Source organism: Euprymna scolopes, chromosome 19 (genome assembly GCF_053919585.1).
Source record: "Euprymna scolopes isolate OS-2025 chromosome 19, ASM5391958v1, whole genome shotgun sequence".
In the NCBI taxonomy this organism is placed as follows: domain Eukaryota; kingdom Metazoa; phylum Mollusca; class Cephalopoda; order Sepiida; family Sepiolidae; genus Euprymna; species Euprymna scolopes.
Window position 1 is genome coordinate 41,282,916 of NC_136500.1, and position 17,993 is coordinate 41,300,908.

Genomic DNA, 17,993 nt, shown 5'->3' on the forward strand with positions numbered 1-17,993 from the left:
GCGGCTAGGTCAATTATTTTAAATATCACAGAAATGTAATTCATGTGTGTGGGATTGTTCTAGAATAGGTTTTGTATCAACATGCCTCCGATAAAAATCGATAACCGGATAATCGAAAAGAAATCCGATTAAATCGAACAGTTAGAGTTTGGACTAAATACAGCCTTACACCACAAATACGTTTAGAAAGTTTTATCAGCGGACAAGCAGAAGGTCCAGGTGTATAAAATCAACAGTAGATTCTTTGATGATACAGTGGCGCGTTCGAAATACTTTTTTTTCTATTTAGAGCTCAACTAAACCATCATATTTGCTTTATAAATTTTAAACGTAAAATCAAATCATTATATAAAATAATTTTATCAATCAACATTAGGTTCTCTACAGTGCAATGTATACAAAATGTATTGTGAACAAAACCACCGCAGGAAGGAATTTAAAGATGTATCCTCCACTAGAGCAGACAATCAATCGATTTAACTGACAAACAAAAAAGCGATTTCACAGGTTTCGATGAGAATTAAATCATTGGAAATGTGGAACATCATAAAATATATAAATAAATGTAAAGAAAACATCAGTGGAAGGGAAATATTAAAACTGAAACCATCATAGGTTATTTCATACAATATGGTAATGGAATTAAATCCGATTATAAACTTAGTAGGAAAAATATTAATTGTAATAAAAATAAGGTTATAGATAATTCAGGAAATCCCAGATTAGTTATAAAAATACAATTAAAAAGAAAAATAGTCATAGAAATTGCGTTTGGTTTAATTATCCTTACAGTGTACACAAAAAAAAGAATTTACCAAAATAATTTTTTCAAATTATTGATAAAACTTTCCCTACCAGAAATAGTCTAAGTAAAATTATAAACCGTAATAATGTTAAATTATCTTTTTCAACTACGACTAAGTTAATTAAAAATATTATAAGTTCTAACAAAGAAAAATAAAAAAAAAGATACAAATGTCGGAGGATTATTGAATTATCAAAACATTGAAGTGAATTTATGTTGCAACTGCAGGAATATTGACGAATGCCTAATAGAAGGTAAATGTTTCATTTTTTATATATCATATATATGTGACGTAACAGATAACAAAAGAAGTAGAGCATATATTGGGGACACAAGTTGTAGCTTTAAAACGATTCAATAATCATACAGCATCCCTCAAAATACCACATGCCAACAATAAGAAGAAATCAACATCATTAGCAAATTGGATTAGGGAATTAAGGAAAAACAAAATTGAATAGAAATTGAAATAGTCGATATTGGGTAGTGCTAGTAAATACGCACCAAACAAGTAGGGTTGATGCAACCTTGGCAATCTTGAATCCTATCATATAATAATATCCCAAAAAACCCTCCTTAATAAACGCCAGGAACTACTTGAAAACTGTTTACATAAATCAAAGTATGCATTATCTCGACTAAAACCTAAATATTAAAATCATTAAATTGAAATTTAATTCACGTACTTAGCAAGTAAAGTTAACTTTGATGTATGGAGATTGATATATAAATAAACAAGGTTTAAAATAAAAATGAAAATAATAAAAATAAAGTAATAATAAAGGTTAGGTAAACAATTAAATCTAAATTAAAAAACCCCAGTAATTTTAATGATAATTTAAACAGAAAATTAAAAGCAAAGTGTAGACATTTTTATGTTGTACTATATAGTATAATTTCAAAATATCATGATAAGATCTAATATAAATAGCAATAAGTTCTATAATAATAATAACAATTTATAATTGGTTTAATTAGATGTAAGAAGTAACCAATGGGCTTAAATACAAAACGATTCCAATAATAGATTAGAAGAAAAATATATGAAACTACCATAATCGGATAATTTGACTATTTTCTCTATGAACATACGTTATATAAATATGATTTGCTAATATAATAAAGAAAATAAATATAACCTTATAAACTAATTAAATAGGCCAAATAAAGTTAGATAATGATAACATATAGAATGGCAAACTATATCTAAATTAATATTAAATATGAACAATAAAGGTAAATATGTTTATATATTTCATATAACATAGTAGCTTCCCACCTGACTACAACTTGGATGTCTTAAAGTCCAAGGATGGAATACTGCTGCCATATCTGGGCAGGAGCTGCTAAAAACAGCCTATCCTGCTTTGACAGAGTACAAAATAGACTTCGTGGTTTAGTGGGGGATGCCCTTTTCTCTACCCTGCAACCTCTCTCCCACAGAAGAGACGTTGCGAGCCTATCCTTGTTTTATCGTTATTTCCATGGCAGGTGCTCGTCTGAACTCCAATCTCTGGTCCCCCCTCGCCAATCCTTCACGAAAAACATCCGTCTAGCTGAATCCACTGTGAAAACTTTCCCCCACTCTTTATATGTGCCTAAATCAAAACGTGGATTCCATGAACAAAGCTACTTTCTTAGAACTGCACGCCTGTGGAACTCTGTTCCGTCTGCCTGCTTTCCACCCGACTACAACTTGGATGTGTTCAATCCAACGTTAGCAAATTCCTAATGAACCGTCCTCTTAAGTACACATTTCATTAAATCTCCACACTAACGTACTGTACTTGCAATAACCCTTATCCCTGAGTGGCTTCCGGGCCTTGATAAGTGGTGACCACCGAGTAAAAAAATAGTACTGTAAAGTGTTAATTAAAAGCATACATCTATATTATACAATGAGGTGTGGAGGAAAAATTAAATATTAAATCAGTATAGGGAATAGTAATGGATCATGATATTAGTATAGTTTTATAGTAATGTTTATAAATGTTAAAGTTAAGTTTTGTAAGTAAGGTAGTTTATGGATCGGAAAACACATTAGTAATAATCATAATATTACAGATGTATTTATAGTAATCAGATTCCAAATATTGATCTAAAAATAAAATGTATGTGCTGTAAACAGTGATTATTATTTGATTATAAGTGGTTTCAAATATATGAGTCAAATGGTTTATGAATGTCAAAATCAATTTTAGAGTTATAATAACATATATCTATTAAACATCTTTTAAGATAAACTATACAGTTTTAATATATATACTCATTAACGTAATGTCTATACATTCATTTCGGAATTATCAATTAAATTTAAGTTTAAAAAATGTAATTAAAAGTAGATATGATAGGGGAGGGGGTTAAATAATAAAAGCAGAGGAGGACATAGTTTATAATTTTATGTCTAAACCATATTTATAACTCTTAATTAACACAGATTAAAATTAGAACTAGATTTCACTGAAATATAGATCCATTTAATTATAACTAAAATAACATATTTTCAGATAAGGAAACTCTGAAACCTAATTATTAGAAAATGAGAATGTATCCAATGTAAAACTAAAATTATACTTAATTAAGTAACAAGTTCGTAAAATTAATACTAGATTGTCGAATTTTGAACTGGTTAAAGTATGTGAAATGTAAAAATTAAAAATATTACTTTCAAAATAAATAATAATGATGATGATATTGATAAGAAATAATATAAATAAATATATAAATAAATACATTAAAATTAAGGTAAATGTAAGTAACCAATTAATTTACAATTCAACATTAGCAGATATGAAGTATAACTTAATAACTTATGACTATCGATTGAAATAAGTTTCATACTAGCATTTTATATTCGACGGATTAGTGAATTAATTTATAATATCAATTGATTTATTTTTTTAATATCATTAGGTGAAAGACATTAGAACTATATTAGAATTAGTTATTAATTGAATATGGATGACTATTGGTTGGCAATGTTTATAGTATGAATTTTAAAAAATCAATCTCAGAAAAGTTAATATATCGAAAGATTTGATTCAGGAGAGGCAACTCTTTCTCACTTAAAATGTAATAATTTTAACTATTTACAATTACTATAAACAAAGGAGTTTTCAGCAAATTTTAAATTGAATGATTTGAATAAATATAACTAGAATAATAATAATAATAAGATTGATTATAATAGTCAACTGATCTGAATTATGAATGGTTTTCAATTAAATCATTTGATTATTTATAACCGTTTTTTAGTTTAGTTTAGTTTCGTATATGCAAACATGTATAATAGTTTATAATTTATTGATATTGTTTTCATAAGTATTTATACACAAATTAGAATTAATAAATTTACTAATAATTAAATAAAACCTTTTGGTAGAAGATTCATAAATTAATGTAGATAGTTAGTACATATAGTTGAGTTTAGAGACTTTGATAAAATTCAAAATAGCGTAATGGAAACATATTAAAGCTATATGTAGTTTCTCTTCTAATTTTCGGATTTTAATCATGTCAAATCACAATTCATTTTCTTTTGACGGATTATTGCTGCAATTTCTTCTGATGAGTTTAGGGCAAAATAGATTCAATGATTGATATAATAATTAAGTCACTTATTTTGCGCTACGAAACAGATAGTGTCAAGAATTGTAAAATTCAACTGAATTTCAGAAATAAATTATAAGATGGTCAATATCATGAATTTGGAATACATTTTTTTGCTATTTATTCTCTATGTATCAATATATATATATATATATATATATATATATATATATAGTATCGTCCAAAATTAAGGGACCCAGTTTTAAAACCTAATATTTGTAAGAAATAACAACTGTGAAAAGCTGAATTTTTTGACAACTGGTAGTCGTTATCATCCATAATAACATACTAACATTTGAATCATTTGCAAAGCATAGAAAAAGAATTATAACAATTATTTATTTATTTTCAAAATAGGAACGTCACAAGGTAAGGGACAAAATTGAGGATAACAATGTAAAAAATATGCTCTATTACAATTTCTTGATTGCCTCTAAAGAATAAGTCTTACTTAGTCATTTGTAAACGTTGCATCAGCAGCAACATGGCGAAGCGCCGAAAACTTGATTACTGTGTGAGACAAGCTAATGTGAAGCTACACAAGGAAAAGCACACCATTAGAGAGAAAAAGTGAAACGTTCCAAGAGTACTGTAGGCAGGGTTGTAACATCCTACAATGATACTGGCAAAATAGTGTTTTTAAAACTGGCAGACCCCGAACACTTCGGCAAGAGAAGATCGAATAATGCAGCGTATGTCATTAAAGGACCATTTTAAGTCTTGCACAGAAATTAAAAGGGTCATGAATAGTACCTCATGTGTTAATGTTTATATATGTATCAATATAAATATTACTATATATATCTATATACATATATATGTATCAATATACATGTATATCTATATTTATAAATATATATATATATATATATATATATGTATAAATCTGTATAATATATGTATAAATATATATATATATCAATGTATATATATATATATATATATATATCTATCTAAATATATATGTACCAATATATATATACATATATATATATATATATATATATATATATATATATATATATATATATATATATATATATATACAAAGATTTTTATGGGTACAAAATTTTACGAAGGATTTTAATAGCACTGGGGGAAATGCCATTATTGAAATTGAGGACTTTTTTTGACGTTTAATCGATAAGAAATACTACAAAGTCTGAAAATCTAATTTCCAAAACCAGTATGTAGTTCAAGTTATTTGAACCGAATGAAGGAAAAACGGATGAAAAAGGGGGACAAAAAGAATTAAATTAACGAAGATATCTTTCGGCCGATTCTTTTCAACTGTAACATCGGCGGATTGAAGAGATAAAAAAAAATAATATCGAGGTCTAAAGACCAAAATTCAAGAATGAGGGGGGGTGAAATTAATAAATGAAGTTTGGAGAGACGGGGAAGCATTCTCAAACTACACCCATAAGTTCTAGAATATGGGTGTGTTCTTTTTGCTTACACAGAGTTTGCTTTCGTAAAACAATCGTGACCGCTTCGAGAATTTTCAAATGTATTCTCGAGCGGGCTGTGTGTAAAATGGAGAATGCTCCATCCGTGTAACCTTAAGTGCAAATTTGACACTTTAATAAGTGTTCACCAATGGCCGAACTATGAGTATGTACACGCCCGGATGTTGGCCATTGTTTGTCCCTACGTATCGAAGGGGGGACATGTTGGGAAATTCTCACCTCCAATCGCTTAATAGTATGTCCCACGTAGTCAGCCTCACACTGGCCATGAAATTTGTATACTACCATATTATATTCTGTGGTGGGAATACTATCTTTTCGAAAGGAGGGGAGAGCACTTCTAGTCCCAAACACTGCTCGAACCTTCGTTGCAAAATAGCAACGAGAAACGGCTGTACTAATTCTATGTGAAAACTCTTGGCTTTTAATGCAACTCCATGGGAGTTTCACATATACGGGGCATTTTTAAATAGATAACATTGTTCTTCTTTCAGAACGAAAAAAGTCATTGGAAATAGAAATAATTCATAGTTTCATTATAACAACCAGAATAAAATCCGACAGTTGAACGAACCTGCTTTCCCTCGAACAAGCGATGTTGTCATCGTGACCAGTTATCCAGTTATAACGGAAACCAATGTCTTACAAGTAGCAATTATTTGGGATGTGTTTAACTGATGAGCTGAAATGAGGGCAACACTGAAGTTTTGAACTTCCGATTTGTCGAGTATCTATCTATCTATCTATCTATCTTTCTCTATTTCTCTCTCACTATATATATATATATATATATATATATATATATATATATATATATATATATATATACAAGCTGTAATCATGACACTCTTCACTGATGATTCCTGAAAGGGTAAAACAATAATATCTGAATGTATGAAAAAAATCTTGTAATAAGTGTGTCAGCCGCTTTAAAAACGCGGTTCTTATGGTTGAGCACTCTCTGTTGAAGTTAAAAGCGTGTCACTTTAGCTTACACTGGCAGATCATAAAATCACTTTCACCGTCTTGACATTAAAAATTAACAAAAAACTGAATGTTTAAATGTCAACTGTATTTCCCGTAATAAACGGTGGCCATGTGGATTTGTTCCTTGCAAATGGAGTCAGAGAAAATTTCGTTGATGGGTTCAAATCTCCCGGCAGGCGATAATCTTCAGACCCTGCACTGATGATTCTTGATAGGATGAAACACTGTAGGTTTTAAAATAATAACAATAATTATAAAATTAAATATATATGTGTGTGTATGTGTGTATGTTGATCCTTATTCAATCTGTTAGAAAAACATTGCTTTTAATTTTTCTGATATAAATAATTCTTAATTGAACAAATAGCTATTCTTTTTGTGTCTCTCTTAATTTTCTTTATCTGTAACCACGTTTGGGGGGGTCGTACATTTCGTGCGTCACGAGACCAATTAATGTCACCGGATCCTAAACACAAGGGTTAACTCTATGTCTCATTTGCTACACTTTTATTTTCATTTAGTGATTGATCCTTCAAAATGTAACCACTTACTCACTGGTCACTGGAATTTTTCATATTTCACAGATGGCTATAACTACTATTTCGGTGATATGATCTTTCCGACGGCTGTCATCCCAATTTACAAGTCAAAAGTCCACCTCTCCACTATCCGTGAAAAAAAGTCAGGAAAATTCTCTCACTTGACAGGCCCAATCAACCCTATGGGAGAAATAATCTAAGATACGTTTTGAAATTTATTGATGATTTTTTTCCGGTTTAATTACAGTTTATTTTCTAAAAAAACAAATCCGACACTATCCTCACCACTAAGAAATATTTAGCTGATATTGCCCCATACGGATCAGTAAAATGTATTCGCTCAGACAATGGGAATGAATTAACTAGTAAAGACTTTTAACTTCTATAAATTAACCACCGTACTAAACACAAGAAACGGACTTATACGAAGTAAATATTAATAAGTCCTTTAAACCTTTTTTAATGGAGAGTAGCCAACGCATTGTGGATGTGATCGGCAGCTCTCATTACTCTCGCGTCTCCTTATTTGTCTCTCAGTTTTCATTTCCAATGAGTGATTTTTCTGACAAAGGGTGAAGAAAAAGCTGCTTTCCAGGTTCGGCAGCACTTCGTGAACCGTAGCCTGAGATATCGGAAAATTTCTGTCTCTATGTCTATCCTTGTGGCCATGTCACTAGTAAGGGTGCTGGAGGTAAACGTTTTATCTGGACTGACGTTATCCGCCTGATAGTCAGGGACCCACACATTGGATAAACCACTAAGGAGGCTGTCCTATCAGCAGGTGCAAAGTACTGGGGCTGCTGTATTGCAATCTGGCGAATGGATTCTGGACCATGCAGTAGCTTCTGGTAAGGCCTCTCGCTGTCATACTAGTGGGTAATTGTTACGGCTTTACCTTATCATGTGCTACAAAAAAATTCCTGTCTTTTTCACTCCTGTTTCCCTCTCTGTCCTGCTCTGCCAAGTCTGTAAACCTGTTCCACAAATCCTAAATCCTCAACATCAAATAGCTCCAGTAAAAAAGGCACGAATAAACCTAGAACCCACTCCTCCAACGTAGACCCCTACTACCATGTCTCCTTCAACATCAGGGGTCTATGTTCCAACCTTCCAGAGGTTGAAACTCAATTATAGGAGACGAAACCAGACATACACTTTCTAAGCGAAACTGGCAGAGGGCCGACCACTTCCCTAGACGAGTTCATAAGTAAAGGATACTCTTACTTAACATCTAAATCTGACCCCCAAGATAGCCATGGGCATGGAATATGTGCCTCCATTAAAGATAGCTTTCCGTGTGGTAGGGATATCTCAAGTGAAGACCCTAATTTACCTTATATATTCTTCCTGGTTGCACTTGCTTATACCACTGCATTTATATTTGCTCTCTATCGCCCGCACAACAGCGGAGTTACTCTCTTTAAAAGCATATCTGAGAAAATAGACCACATCCTCTCTGCTCATCCTTCGGCTAACATCCACAATTGTGGTGACTTCAATGTCTAGAGTGTGGAATAAGCGGATGTTCTGTTATGATTTCGCCTCACATAGATTGTTCACGAACCCACTCGTGTGCCCGATATTTCCTGTCTGAACGCTAGCCTTCTAGACCTTTTTCTCACAACTTCCCCTGAGCTATGTTTATGTTCCGTTCTGTCTGCTCTGGGATCTTCCGACCACTCGGTTGTATCAGTTAAGATAACAACGAAATGCAATAAGTCTTCAGACGTAGCTCTCCACCGTACTGTATATCGATACGGCTGACTGGCATAGCTTTCGTACATTTATATCTGATCTACCTCTGCATTCCATGTTTAAAAAGGAGGTGTCCTCCATAGTGTCAAACATGGCCGAATGGTTAATTGAAGGCATAGACCGATTCATACCTTCCTTAAAATTCCAACAAAAACCTAACAGCCAGCCATGGTCCTCCCCAGAATGTACTGCTGCAATCGCGCAATAAATCACTTTTTCCATAGCTACTAACGTAATAGATGCACTGAGACTAAAGCTGCTTTCGAGAACGCCTGCAACCACTTTTTTTTATTACATTTTCACCCCAAACAAGGCACATTGCCACTTTGGTGTAGGGGGCTACTATCAGGGGAAACATCTACTTGGGTACTATGTAGGGATTAGGGCAGCGAGATGTTGGTTCACGTTGCACTTGAACTTATGCATGTCAGTACAGTTGATGAAGCAATGACCTGGAATGGAATTCCAAAGTCTAGCAGTTCTGGGGAAGAAACTACTAGAGTAGAAAGATCTTTTACATCTAGGGATCTCTACAGTGTGGGGGTGGGATTTTGCAGCTTGTCGGGTCTGTAAAGGGTGTTCACGTCGTGGGGGCGCAAATGCTTGCAGTTCATCAGAGCATTCACCATTATAATACTTGTAGAACAGGCAGAGGGATGCAACGTTTCGACGATGGGACAGAGGCTGAAGTTTAGATGCCAGTTAAGGGCCTATCAAATTGGCGACTCTATTTTGAACCCTGTCAAGGAGCGAGAGACTAGTAGCCGATGCACCAGCCCAAATATGACAGCAATACTCCATACATGGGCGAATAGTAGCCTTATAGAGGTACAGGATACTTTCCGGTGTTAGAAGTTTCTAGCACGGTAGAGAGAGCCCACCTTTCTCGCAGCGGCCCTGGCAATGCCCTCGATGTAATTGTTCCAACTCATGTTTCCTGTGAACGTTAGGCCAAGGAGCTTGAGAGACGTACTCTCAGATAAAGAGTCGTTGGATATTGCTATAGGTGGTAGAGAAGGTTTCTTGTAATTATTGAATGAAACCAGTTTTGTCTTGGCGGCATTGAACGTGACCATACATTTTTGTCTCCATTCCACTACTGATTGGAGGTCATCCTCTAGTGTTTCTGCCATTACTTTAGATATATGTTCATTTGTTTTCCTGTCGTGCCTGCTATAGAGTGTGGTGTCATCAGCATATATACCCATCTCAGAGGCAATTTTGTCGGGGAGGTCATTTATGAATATCAGGAACAGCAGAGGTTCAAGGATAGATCCCTGGGGCACTCCCGCATTTATATCATATTGTTTAGATGTACGACCGTCGAGGACAACCTGGATTTTTCTTTTATCTAAGAAGGATTTAATTATGTTACGTATTCTACCAGTGATACCGTAAGATCTAATCTTCCTGAGGAGACCCTCATGCCATACCCTGTCAAAAGCCTTAGATATATCTAGATCTACCGCTCTGCCCTCTCTCGCTTTGTCCAGTGAATGGTATATGCGTTCAGAGATTACAGTGAGGATGTCTGCCGTGGAACGGGCTTGTCTAAATCAATATTGTAACTGTAAAAGAGTAATACAAATGCAAGAGAGCTATATGCTCCGTCCGTTAAACCCAAAGTAGCTGGGCAGCGGCTTGGTTCCCACCAGTTTTGGCAAAGAGCAAACAGGATCCTGAGCAGAATCGTGCGTTTTATCCCAACAATTATCAATGGACCTGAGGTCATTTTGTCAGCATCAGACAAGGCCAAACTATTTGCCAAGAACTTTGCAACTAATTCTACCTTATGCGACGAAGACCATCAACTCCCTATATTTCCTCCTATAAAAGAGAACACGCTATGCAATTTACAAATATCTGTGCGTGAGGTCGCCGAGCTAATCAAAAACCTTGATTCCAGTAAAACAACTAGCCCTGATGACATTCCAATTATAGTGCAGAACTTGCTCCTATACTTACAAAACCGTTTAAGCGTTGCCTTAAGAGAACCTCATCAGTATGCCCTGTATTTAAGAATTTAGGTGATAAGTCGTCTTCTTCTCAGTACAGACCAATAAGTATCCTGTGTGTCATGAGTAAGTTTCTGGAATCCATATTAAATAGAAAAGTAGTCAACAATCGCAGCAGAAATAATCTTCTTAGTGACATGCAATATAGTTTCCGGTCTGCCAGATCTACAACAGATGTGATAACGATTATATCTCATAGGATTAGTGAATCTCTTAACAAAGGCCTTCTTTCAAGGGCAATTTCTCTTGACATATCGAAGGCCTTCGATAAGGTATGGCATAATGGCCTACTTCACACGATTTCCAGCTACGGTATAACTGGAAATGTTTTCTCAATCATTAAATCATTTCTCTCTGATAGGCTCATAACAGTAGTGGTTGATGGGCAGAAATCAGAGGCCTACATTATTAATTCTGGAGTCCCTCAGGGTTCCATTCTGGGCCCAACTCTCTTCTTGATCTACATCAATGATCTCCCAACACACATACTTAAATCATTCGTTGACATCTATGCTGATGACACGACCATCTACAGCAACACAACAAAGGCTGTAAATGACAAAGTTCTCGCTCCTCTGATCTTGAGCGTAAGGTACAGTGGGGAAACAGGTGGCTGATTACTTGTAATAGATCTAAAACCAAGCTTCTATCTTGACACCATCAACGTTCTGATCCCCATCTGGCATCAATTGAAATGGATGGCTCTCGACTAGGGAAAGTTACATGTTTTGATAAGCTTCTAGGCTAGACCTTTACCCCTGACCTGAAATGGAACACGTACATCAAGTCAGTCGCCAAGGTCGCTGGAAAAATGGTAGGATCCTTCTATCGCTCCAGAAGATATCTCATTACTGATGCAATTCTCTATCTGTAGAAAAGCCAAGTAGGTCCAAGGATGGAGTATTGCTGCCACATCTGGCAGGAGCTGCTAAAAACAGCCTATCTTTCCTTGACAGTGTACAAAATAGGGTTCGTGGCTTATTGGGGGATGCCTTTTTCGTTTCCCTGCAACCTCTCTCCCTAAGGAGAGGCGTTGCGAGCCTGTTTGTGTTTTATCGTTACTTCCATGGCAAGTACTCGTCTGGGCTTTAATCTCTGGTCCCCACTTGTCAATCTTTCACGAAAAATATCCGTCTAGCTGAAACCACTGCCCAAAATTTTCCCAACTCTTTATCTGTGCCAAAACCAAAACGTAGATTCCATGAGCAAAGCTTCTTTCTTAGAATAAAGATAAAGGATTCCGTTTAGAATTTCGTGCACACTAGTAAGTTCAACAGAAGGATTCCTGAGTTTAACAAAAAAGATCTACGAGTTGTACAAAATACCCCTCAAGAAAGTCAGAGCTTATATTGACCAAAAAGTTGTAAAAATAACAAGGAATTCAATTGGGTTACAAACACACTCAATAATCCGTTAATATAAAAATACGCGCTAACCTTAATTCTATGAATCCTCACAAACGAACTACTTTGTAGCTTAATTGCAATTTATATTTTCATAAATTACTACCTTGCTTTACTCACGTATTACGTAATGTAGACGTAACTACTGAAAATTATATGAACATATATTTTTTATAAAATGTTATGTACATATATGAAATATATATATATATATATATATATATATATATATACTAGCAGGCCACCCTGCATTGCCCGGTCATTAAGTACGCTTTAATATGATATTTAGATTAGTGCAGATTTCATATTTATTTTTATATTATATGCGACTTAATAGATATGATAATTTCAAAAGTTAAAAAAAAATGACTTGTGCGCCACGATGAAGAATCGAAACCAAAACGTTTAGCTAACTATTTACTTTTCTCTTTTGATGTTAATACCTGAGCCATGAAGACATGTTTTCTTCAAGACTAAAAATTAAAACAAGAACCAATAGCTATTACGTTACGCATGTATATTCGTAATGCCTTTCACCTCGCAAATTTCATTTCTTGAAAGTTTCACACTTTTGCACCGATATTCTCCGGCTAAATCCAAATATAAAGTTTCGCATTGGTTTGAATACCCTTAATATTAAGTTTCATGTTTGCAGACCAAAAACAGGCAGAGGAGTTTTTGTGGGCAAATTTTTTAAACAAATATGTATACACATACATAATCATATATAGAAAGAGTCTTGTGTTCTCTATAACCTTTTTTACGCAAATATTACGCAAGTATAAATTAGGTAGAATATCTTTATGAATATAATTTCACGTAATACTTAACTAAAGATGATTATTCCATGAGATAACAGAAAAAAAACTATATAGAATTAATTTTTTTAAATGTTAAAAATTATGACAAATTAGCTAATTTTTTTTGCAAACAGATGCAATTCTACGACCGATATATAACAAAGTTGTGTTTTCTTTTTAAATAAATAGAAAAAAGGCTTTTAATATGAATATCAATACAGAAAAAATCCAATGAGCCAAAAAAAAAAAATGGGCCAAGAGTGAAAGAAGGAAGAAATCAATTTTTCAATATTTTTCCATGAATTTTTGTTAATTTTAATTGACAATTTTTATTTTGCTGCTCATTATTATTATACCATATAATAAGTGGAAAAATTAATCCTAAACATGGTAAGATCGCATCTTGCTGAGGATATAAACAACCGAATTGCAGGATTAAGGCAGTCCGAAATTACTTACAAGTATATTTTTGAGATTTTAAGAAAAGAAAATGTGAAAATATCTCTTTCTATAGTGAAGCGAATTGATCAAATATTCGAAGTCGAACGCTTGGTAAAAGGGACATCTGAATCTGGTCGCCATAGAGCATTCACTTTGAAGGACGACCACATGCTTAAATAAACTGTTTTGAAGGATCGAAAGAAAACTTATGTTGACCATACCAAAGAATTCAAAACAGGGGCTGGAAATTCTCATTCTAGATATACAATATATAGACGAATGAAAGAAATGAGATTTGCTTCTAAAAGGTGTGCAACGAAGTCATTTTTCTTTGATAGAAAGAGATTTTTCTCGTGTTATAGCAAGAAAGATACAGACTGGTTCAGGAATGTTTTCTGATCAGATAACTCAAGATTTTGTCTTGTTAGTGATGCTCCTGATGCTCCCGAACGGTGCAATTGAAGAACTGGAGAAAGATTTTCACCAAGTTGCATAAAATCGACTGTTAAACACGGGAATGGAGGGATAATAATATGGGAAACTTTTAATGCATCAAGAGTTGGGGAACTTATTAGATGTGAGAAGTCAATCAATGCAAAGGAATACATTCGAATATTAGAAACAGGACTGTTACTAAGTATCCAGAAGCTGGAAAAATCTCAGAAAATTATTTTTCAACATGATAATGCCCCTGCACACACTGCTTAAGTGACAAAAATGGTTTTCTGATAATTCAATTAATGTGATATTTTGGCCAGATCTAAGCCCCGATTTAAACCCAATCGAGAATATTTGGTCCATAACATCTCGTGCATTGGCTGGAAGAACTTTTTCGAAGAATGACAAACTGTGGGAAGCTGGGCAAAGTGAATGGAATAGCATCTTCTCTTCACAGTGTCCCACTTTGCTTGAGATCATGTCTAAAATGATTGATCTTTTTTAATAAATTAAAAGGGAATGCGATTCCATACTAAGCATGTATTAAAGTAAATGCCTTGTTCTGTGTTATTAGTCTCGTTTAAGTTTTCTTGTTCAATTGTTCTGTGTTCAATATAGCTTTTTGTATTAAATTTGTTTGCCCCATTTTTTTGCTGACGGATGTATATATATATATATATATATATATATATATATATATATATATATATACTGAGACGAAACCCCGCAGGGTTCTCACTTAGTAACTGTTAACATTTATCCAAGTGAAAAAAATTGTTTAAAAATTTAACTCCACAAAATGATTAGTAAATAACGAAATAATGATATGGCATAAGTATTATTTATAATGTTTCTTTCAGATCTTTAATACACACTACATCTAAGATATTTTCTCCCAGCGTTGTTCAATTTTATTTAAAAGCTTCAATATTTTGGCAGGGCGTAGAGCAAGCTTCACTCTTCAAGCTTGACCAAAAAGAATAATCAAGAGCATTTAGATACGGTGATGAGGAAGGCTATTTGTCTTTGTGTATCCAGGGCGGACTACATTGCTGTTGTGTAACTCGAGCAGCTCATCCTATTGGAGAGTCCAAACTTCACTTTGCACCGAATTACACCATGGTATAGATGCAAGAATGTCCTCAGTGTAATGTTCTTGTGGAAGAAAAACAAGTGGAGATCACCTCCTCCTAGAAATGGCTGCTCAGACCATCAGTAATGCTTGTTCCTGTTTTCTGAAAACCTTTCCTTCATTACCAGATAGTGCCCCACGATTATCGCAACTAACCAATTATTTTGATAATTGTAGAATTGTTTAAGTAAGAATAACTTTCCATCCGTGAAGATGTTATTAAACGTGCTCTCTCTGCGACGGTTCAACAAGTTGAGGGTGTTTTTCTTTATAGATGCAGAGAGAAGCTGCCTCTTATAGAGCTTATAGGGTGACATTTGTAAGTCACTTCGATATATTCTTCACATACTTCTTGGCAATGTTAGTGCTTTCCTTGCAATTTGTCTCAGTGTTTGTATTAGACTTCCCCCTGGACGTAAAGTGATTGTTTAATCTTAGTCTGTTTTTGATTGATACGTAAAGATTAATCGTTCTTTCTATAAACATTCTGTTTATTCTAGGTTTTTACCAAATTTTTTCTCATGGATGCAGACTATTTTCGTGATTCTCTCTGATGTTTTTCCTCTTCAATTCAACAAATATTATATAAAATTAGGATCATTTATTCATGGAAAATGCGAGAATATCTTAATATAAATTTTCCTAAGGTCTGTCTGTCTGTGGTTGTGTGTTTGTGACGCGGTTTACTTCAGCCTACAGGCAATCTACCCAGGCACGTTAGGTACCGAAATGAAGCTTATGCCACAGTGGATGTTTTAGTTATATTTATATTCATGTTTGGTGTATGGAAATGCAAAAAAAAAAAATGCAAAAAATAACGATTTATCAAACACCGTTTTATTTACTGGATATTTTTCTGATACAAGGACAAACGTTTGCTCAACCTGGATTCTTGTATATTAAATTATCATACAATAACAAGAAAAATAGTATTTTTTTTAAAATATATTCATAAAAGTTAATTCCGAAATCATGTTAGAGGACTTATACCTCAGTTCTATATTGTATGTCAATAGTTTAGGACAGCATTGTACCGTCGGTTTCAAGACAACAAATGATAAAAAATAACCGCATCATCGACTCTCGTTAGCCACATTTGCGAACAACAAATAATTACTTTTAAATTATCAGTTGATGTTGCAATATTTTTAATATATATAATGAAAGTATGATTTAGGAAAGTCGTAAGATTCTACTCATAGAAAACGGCGATAGGAAATGACTAATCAAATTGCTCCACGTTCAACTAACAACAAATCAGAAACCGAAATTGCTCCATAAAAATATTTGCTAGTTTAGAATTTCCGTACAACATTTTTTGTGTCCACAAGAGAAAGATCGTTGCTCTATGCCAGCAAAATTAAAAAGTTCAAAGCTCATACAGATCAATTACCCATCAAAATCTCTTTTTCATCTCCAGATTACCTATCCATCGGAAACTATTCTGAAAATAAACAAGGCTACTTATTCAAAAGTTGATTTAAAACCGATGGTACCATGTTTTTCTGATCGTCTGTTATACAATATATATATATATATATAGTCGTCCACATACAATACTGTTTCGATGTTTCACAGCTCATTAGTGCGGCTAGACAGGCAACTACCTCAAATCAGGATTGAACCCGAACGTTTGTACGACAGTCAAGGCTCCTAACCACTACGCTATTGGCGGCTGCTGCGTGAGTCATGAGTTTAACGATGTTTTGACATCGTCCGAACTACTTCTGCTCGATTTGTTTACACAAAGAGCATCGCTTATATGCTAATGGTAATTCGTGTATCACTTCTTAATATGCTCAACTCAAGATAAGGAGCATTATAGTCATCCACATACAGTACTGTTTCGCTGTTTCACAGCTCATCAGTGCGGCTAGACAGGCAACTACCTTAAGCCAGGATTGAAACCCGACCGTTTGTACGACATATATATATATATATATATATATATATATATATATATAGCGTTTTTTTAATGTGTTTACCATAGATTTGTTTCACCTTCGATCACTTTTATTCTAGATATATGATGTTTTACTTCCTTTTAGTGTTATAATTACATCTATGTTGGCTATCCAAACATTATTAAGATGTTCAAAGCTAGATTAATATCCCAATACTTTATGCTAAGAGGATGCAAAAGTATGTCTGAAATAGTTCCAGACAATAATAAGCGGAAAGAAAACATTCTACTTGATATAAATGTTTCGTTACTTGAATTAAACACAGAAAAAATAATTTATATTGTTTAAAAAAAAAATGGCCGATATATAACGGATAAAAAAAATGCCAGTTTTGATTTTGTTTTTTTGCGAACATTTTTTATGTTTATGTTTGTTTCAAAATGGTTTCTAGTGGTTTGCTGTTTGAGCGGAAAGCGTCCGGAAGTCGTCAGCTGTTCAGTTCGCACGGGATTTGAAAATCGCGCACAAAACAAGTTGACTTGTGGTGAGTATGGACGAAGAAATATATCTATAGCATCTTCAAACGCTGATTCCTCTCCATAAGAAAACAACAACAAAAAAAAACACTAGACCCCTCTCAAAAATGACATTTAAAAACCTGATAAAAATTAATCGCTCAAAGAAATAAAACTTATA